This window comes from Oryza glaberrima, chromosome 4, assembly GCF_000147395.1.
Source record: "Oryza glaberrima chromosome 4, OglaRS2, whole genome shotgun sequence".
Classification (NCBI taxonomy): Eukaryota; Viridiplantae; Streptophyta; class Magnoliopsida; order Poales; family Poaceae; genus Oryza; species Oryza glaberrima.
In genome coordinates, this window is record NC_068329.1 from 14,530,922 (window position 1) to 14,538,356 (window position 7,435).

Here is a 7,435-nt window from a genome sequence, read left to right on the forward strand (position 1 = left end):
TAGAACCTACAGTTGAGAGCATAGTAGGAAAAACCAGACCGAAACCCATGTGGTGGATAGGAGTCGAACCCACCAACCACCAAGCTATGCTTGTGTTTGTGTATGAGAACAATCAGTTAATCCCACCAACTAGCTTGTGTTTGTGTAAAGCTATGCTTGTGTTTGTGTATGAGAATCCCACCAACTAGATTGTGTTTGTGTAAAGCTATGCTTGTGTTTGTGTATGAGAACAATCAGTTAATCCCACCAACTAGCTTGTGTTTGTGTATGAGAAGAATCAGTTATATAGTTAAACTACTGAACCGCCTTAAACCAATAAACTAGTGAACCGCCTTAAACCAATGGTCCGACCGGTCGAACTAATGAACCATCAGCCCGGTCTCAATAACTATGCCAAAGATCGTTCATGCAATCGACCTGTTGTGGACGGGCTGAATCGGCCGGTTTTCTCAAAGAACCGCCGAACCCGGTGACCTTGAACCGACCTGCTCACTTGATAGCATCTTTTCTGATGGGCCATGTAAGACCTGACTTGATTTTAATTTATGTGAGAAAAAATGGTGCAAGGGGCAGGATTCAATTCCTGGCTGATAGGATAGATGGAAACCTTACCAACCACATGGATAAGTTGGCTGTTTTGACAGAAAATAAACACAAAATATACTTAGCAATAAAACATCGGTTCAACCAGGGACCGACGAACCGTGCACTCCACCGGGTTAAGGACCGGTCCGGTTTTTTTTACTATGGTTGAGAGAGCTTTGGGAGAAAGCCTCCCCAGTCTCTGACGAGTGCATTGATATGACCTACTCCCTCTATCCCCAAAAGATTTAAACCCTAGCATCACAAGAAAGCTATAAAGATAGAAGCAAAATAGCACAACACTCTTAATTAATGTGAAAGTTAGATTGGTTGATGGGTACGTGAGGGATATTGAAATAATAATTTGTGAATTTGTGGTAGATAAGAAGGTAGGAGTTGATTTGTTTTGAGATAAATTTTAATTGTAGGAGTTGGTTTATCTATATCTATACTAATATAAAAAGGAGGAGTTGTCCCCCTCCAATTCTACGTGCCAAATCACCCGGATCAATCTCTACCGTTTATCCGTGCGCACGATTTCATCATCACCGCACGATTTCACCATGTCACCACACGAATACAGGCTCTCCACGAGCACGAGGAGCCGAGGACTACGGCTCTCCTCGCTCCTCCTCTCTCGCGTGGCACCACGCCGCCACCCAGACACCGCCGTCGTCCCCTTGCTCCTCCTCGCCTCCTCGCTCCTCCCCGCGTGGCGCCGCGACAACGTCGTCCCCTTCCGCCGTCGCCCAGACGCCACCGCCGGAGACGAGGTCATCCCCATCCATAGCCGGAGCCGTGGTCTTCCCCATCGGCCACGGCTGGAGCCGACGTCGTCCCCATTCGGCGCCGCCGCCGCAGTACGGGTTGGATGAAATCACGGATAACAAGGTATCTCTCGCGCCTCTCCACCGCGCTCAATCCGCCCCTGCTCTCGCGCCCAAATCTCCGCAGCATTCAATCCGTCGTGCCTCCACGCCACCGCACCAAATCCTCAAAATCGACGCGCTCTCCCCGCTGCACCGCATCACCGCATCGCCCATCTCGCGCATCCTCCCCATCCCCGCCACGCCAAATCCTCCTCACCGACGCCCGTCGCCGCTGCTTTCCTTCCTTGCTGAGCCCGCTGTTGCAAAAAGGACTCGGTAGTCCGCGACTGTCGTCGCTTAGCTGCGCCTCCGGTCTCCTACCAGCCACCGCATGCCTTCTCTCGCCGGAAATCACAGCCTTCCCTGTGCGGAGGCGGAACTTCCGCGGCGCCGAGGTGGTCTGCAATCGTTGCCACCTTGCAGCGCCTTTAGCATCCTCCTAGCCACCGCACGCCTTCTCTCGCCGAAAATCGTAGCCTCCCCCGCTGGCACTGAGGTGATCAGCCCTTCCGCCGGAGCTGCAGCCCCACAAGCCTTTGCTGGTCCGCGACCATCACCGCTCCGTCGCCCCTCCATTCTTCCCACTGGTGTCCTCCCTGCGGCGCTCCATGTTCTTCTTCTGCTGGTGAGACCTGAATCATCTCAAATTTGCATTTACCTTCCTGATTTCCCATTAGTCCTCCTTTTCATTTGTTTGCCATGTTGAACTAGAGACATTTGTTCGCCATGTTGAGCTAGCGACACTGTTGCAGAAGATTGTCTTCCATTTGCGGGTCTCTAACAAAACTGTGCTCCTCGAGACTTGCCCTATTCTATTTCTCCTCTGATTACTTCAGTGGATAATGGGGGAGCCCACAAAATTCTGCAATGACAGGTAACATCCTGTACACCCAAGGTTAATATGTTCATGCACATATAGCGGGAAACCCTTCTTACAAGTCTGACCATATCATGACTAATATGATAAACTCACACTGGGCTGCTGCTGAGAGCCTGATACTATGTGCAAAATGGCTAAATTCTCTCATCATCATATATTATGTCTTACAGGGCATGTTTTCAATTATTTTTGTTATCTGAATGCAATCAATCATCCAGAGCCTGTACTACCACTTAAAAGTTTACTCTATATTTGCTGATGACAATCTGTTTGGTTTAATTTATATTAGCTGCTGCCATGATTGTAGATGCTGCTGACCATTTGTTGCTGGCCGGATAACTCTATTGTCATATGTTATTTTTCCATTTTAATAATGCCATGATCTTGCCTTACTTGCTGCCAATTGATATTGTTACCAGGGGAAGGACTGCTTGCTGCCATTTCTAATCAAAGCTTATGCAAATTAAGAAGAAAGCAAAACAAAGATCGGTGCGCAACGCTCAACGATGAGAGAAGGCGGCACGGGTTCAGCAGAACTGTGAAAACAGGTAGCAGAAGAAGTTTGCTTCTACACCAGGCATAGGTGACAATATATTGCATGTTTCTTACACTTAAGCAGCAAACTGCTATTTCCGTTCTATTTCGTTCTCCTGAACTTTATTAATGATGATTTTCTCTCATGTTCAACCAATTGGGGCTGGTGGTGGCAGTACGGTACCACTGATTAGTGTTATACACATGGATTTAGGATCCTTCTCCAATCTCCTTATCTTTTTGTTAGGATTAGATAGATTATGTCTTATGTGTGAGGATTGCGGCTCAGGTGGTTTCTCAGATTTTAGACCCATTTTGCAAGGAGTCCTGTTATTTAGTTCATCTGCTTTCATATTACAGTGACTTGACTACAGAATACAAATAGTTGCAAAGTAAGAAATATCTGCCTTATAATGATAGAGTTAAGCACTTAAGCTTATAATTTCTTACTTATGTTGTTCTTTTATAAATCCCAAGGAACCTGCTCAGTTCTTTTTCCCAGGTGAATTGACAGATTGAATTGTAATATCTTGTTTGCACTGCTCTCATGACCCTTGAATCCAGGAAAGTAAGTTCTTTTATGCTTGAGCAGAAAACAATAATTTATTTGTCTTTTACAGTTCCTAAAAAGATCGATATATGAAATTTCCGTGTTGGCAAAATATATTAGTTGGATCTGATTAGCGTATATATTAGTAAGCATTGCATTTTTTTTGTATTTTAATTACTATGAAGGTTTGATATGCCATGGTGTTTCTTTGAGATGGACTCAAGAATGGGGTCATTGCAAAAAGTACAATGAGGATGGTAGTGTGTAAGCTTTTATGCTTTTGTTTGTTTCAGCAGAAGATAATAATGAATTGACTTTAGTATATATCTATCCTGGTATTTATGAGTTTGCTCTACTGTTAAAGTTACCTCTCTTCTATTTCCTTTGCTTATCTTACCAATATTTTATTATGCTTTCATGTGTTCAGTTTTAATCCTCATATTAACTGCTCTAAATGCAATAGTGGTGATTGAGGAAATACATGGTAATATTTTGAGGGTTGTGGAAAAATGGTACATATGGCAATGCTTTTATATCACCCTACTTACGTTTTTTATGGAGTGATCTTCTATGATTACTCTGCCTTCCAATTATCTTCAACCGGATGCTTGATGGACAATGTGTTCCTGATCCTTGTTTACCTCTCCCTCGAGAGTGTGTCATCAGCATTAACAACAATGTAAGATTTAAAACAATAATGGTGACCTTCGAGTGGATGTATGATGGCCATGGTGAGCCAGTGAGCTGTCCATGTCAGATGAAATCTGGAGGTGCATGGCAAGGCAGTCCTGTTGTTTTTGGAATGCAATGCACATGGTAAGCTGATTGGGCACATGGTAATAGGTGATATATAGATGCCGCTTGGAAGGATGGTTTAACTAGAATAGCAATTTTCTTTCATATGCTGACTACTTACAATGCTCTCTTGTTTCAAGCCACAAGCTTGGTGGCACAATCCTCTTTGCAGGCTGAGTTGGTGTTTTGCAGCTAGCAATGGAGGTGGCCAAATTTCTTAATTTTGCAGGAAGCATCTGTCTCACAGATAATGGAACACTTGCAGATACGACTAAAAAGGACTTTGACAAGAGCTAGGTCATTGGAGTTTAGAACCTCTTTAGAGCCAAATTCAAGCGGTTACTCCAGAAAATTTGATGCAGGTCAGGTGGATCCCAAGAGAAATCAATCGAATGGCGGATAAGATGGCTAAGGAAGCCAGAACCTTTAGAGCTTATAATCCAGTTCATAGTTGGCAGAATGTATCCCATCTTGCTTATCCTTATAGGGAATGTTATGCAAGTGCTCTGAAAGATCGTTTCAGACCGGAAAACTATGTGATCAACTATGTAGTTAGTTTCTGATTGGGCTCATATGTCCATACTTTCGGCCACAATACCACCAAGATGAAAGTGCCTCCAACAAGGTTATATTTTCATGAATATTGGTGCAGTAAAACACAAAATTTTAATCTCTTTCTGTGGTGCATTTTTATGCTAAAGGGCTAGAGGGCACATATCTTTAGTGCCTCCAATATACCAGTTCTTGCAATACTCGGACTTCCTGAAATTTAAAGCATCCTAACATTTGCAGACTTTCAGAGCCATTGAGTTTTGTATCGAAACAATCTATCTATCTATCTATCTATCTATTATATGCTAAAAGTCTATTAAGCTTTCTAGAAACACTCCGAAAGCGCCACGTGGTATTCTACAAACGCTCCTACGCCGCCACGTGGCGCTCTAATAAATACAGAAAATCATATAAATTTTAAGAAAAAAGCAAAACATCCGACCATCGATTTTCATTTAAATTGGTGGACCTGTTATTATCAACCATTAGATTAGATCTATCGAGTAATTAACCCCTCCTAAAAGACTAATATCTCTCTGAGTATGCACGCACATAAAAAACAATCATACGGCATATACGTACGTATAAGCCCACCTATAACAGATTTTTACCTTTCTTTTTCTCAAGTACTTTTATTCACTATATAAAACACAATCGTGGATTAGTTTCCTTTTGAAGCACGGCATACTCATATGTTAACTCACCTCACGCATATATATTTTAACTCACCTCTTTAAACGTATTCCTATAAGAGAAAAAAAATAATACAAAAACCCTGTCCCCAAAATAATCTAATCCTAAGATTTATCCTTAAGATTGGATTTTATTTTACTAAGGGAGTATGTACTTACCACATATTACTATTGACTAGAAAAAAAAACATAAGTACGATAAAAGTCCTACCAATCCTTCACTCATAATTCTCAAATTAATAATTAAAATATTTTTATGTTTGTATGTAATACATACAGTTAGACCAGCCCCTCCTCCGTAGCTCCTTTCGCTCATGTTTATATGATAGTTAACTAGGATTTATGAATTAAAAAAAATACTACATCCCATTTAACTATATTTGAATAAAATACTATCATATGGAACAATATTATAATCCTTTTATTATGTCTTTGGCATCCAAATAATCTTTTTAACTGGCAGCGGTACTATATTCATTTACTGACTTTGATCGCTAATCTTTTTAAAGAAATATATAAATATGTGAACTACATTTTTATTAAAAATGTTCACATGGAACATATTCTATCCCTTTTCATGTCATTCTCATTTAAATAGTCTTAACAATTAGCATAAATAAATTTAACAACACAGATTATTCTATCATATATTATCCCATGAACATGTATATAGGTGAGGAAGATCTATAATAATACAAGGAAAATAATATCAAGGCCCATGTAAAATCATATATTTGCAAATAATTATTACTTGCGCAAATATTTTTCCACGTGGTTCTCACCACTAAAGCTATTAGATTTTCTGAATTAGTGTCGAATGATCAACTCTGCTAAGTTTTAAAAGAGAAAATTATATTTGTACCACTAAAATTTAGTAGTACTGATTAATACCATAAAAACACCATGCCTACTCTATACCACAAATCGATTCAAAACTTAAAAGGACTATTTTCATTACCTCTATTTTCTCTATGTTATTCCCTAAAGGGCGCAAAGTATGGAGGACAGGGCATGCTATGATATTGTAAATACTATGACAATATTGCTAAGGTGATGGTCCAGTGAGAGGCCACCATTGTTAATAGAGCTTAGTTGGCTTAGTTACTGATGCAATCCTTTATGAGTGTAATGACAATGAATGTTGAAATTGTGCCCCACACTAGTCTTAAGGGGTATGGCAACATTGATGCGAAACCCATGGTTTAAGGCGCAAGAGAAGAAAACCATGACGGCTATGCTTGATGCGTTAGAGGAACATTTATATATAATTTTAGTGATTTTATCATATTAATTGATAAAAGCGATATTTTTCAATATTTATACATAGATTAGTAGATGACATTAGTGTCATGGAGCAGGACGGGCTCAGTAAGTATGTTGTTCGCATGTATGGATGTTTTTTGGTGAACAGTATGTATTTTATGGCGTATATATATAGATATTAGGACAGAGGTTTCTATAAATACAAGAGATATTTTTAGGAGAGAGGTTTTTATACATATAGGAAATTTTGCAGCATACGTGTACAGGAGATCAGGATTACATATCTATTCCCTCCATCCCAAAATATAAGCATTTTTAGAGTTGGATACGGTTATTAAGAAAGTTGATAGGATTAAATGGGGGGGGGGGGTGTTGTGATTGGAGGAGAAGTGAAGGTAGGTAGGAAAATTGAATGGTGGAGGGTTGTGATTAGTTGAGAAGAGAATATTGGTGGAGAAGTTGTTATATTTTGGGACGGAGGGAGTAATAAGTAAGACATGGACACTGTGAAGTGAAGATGGATTCTTTATGATATTAATGATATATTAGGTTTATTTTTAAGTATAAATACGGTTCCATCTATTAAAAGAGCACATACCTTTAAGACAATGCTAATATGTAGTGGTGATAGATAAGTATATGTATAACCGGGATAAAGTAATTTTTGTTTGAATATCATTTGTCTATTTGACAGTATACATATTACTTTTATGATTAT

The 7,435-nt window shown here is 40.1% G+C and overlaps 1 long non-coding RNA gene across 1 annotated transcript; it reads left to right on the top strand.

The window, feature by feature from the left end:
- The first annotated feature begins 1,202 nt into the window (after window positions 1-1,202).
- Window positions 1,203-5,102, top strand: LOC127769893 (uncharacterized). Its single transcript, XR_008016856.1, has 3 exons — window positions 1,203-2,076; window positions 2,163-2,325; window positions 2,751-5,102. It is a non-coding gene; the product is annotated as an uncharacterized LOC127769893 (long non-coding RNA).
- The last annotated feature ends 2,333 nt before the right edge of the window (window positions 5,103-7,435 follow it).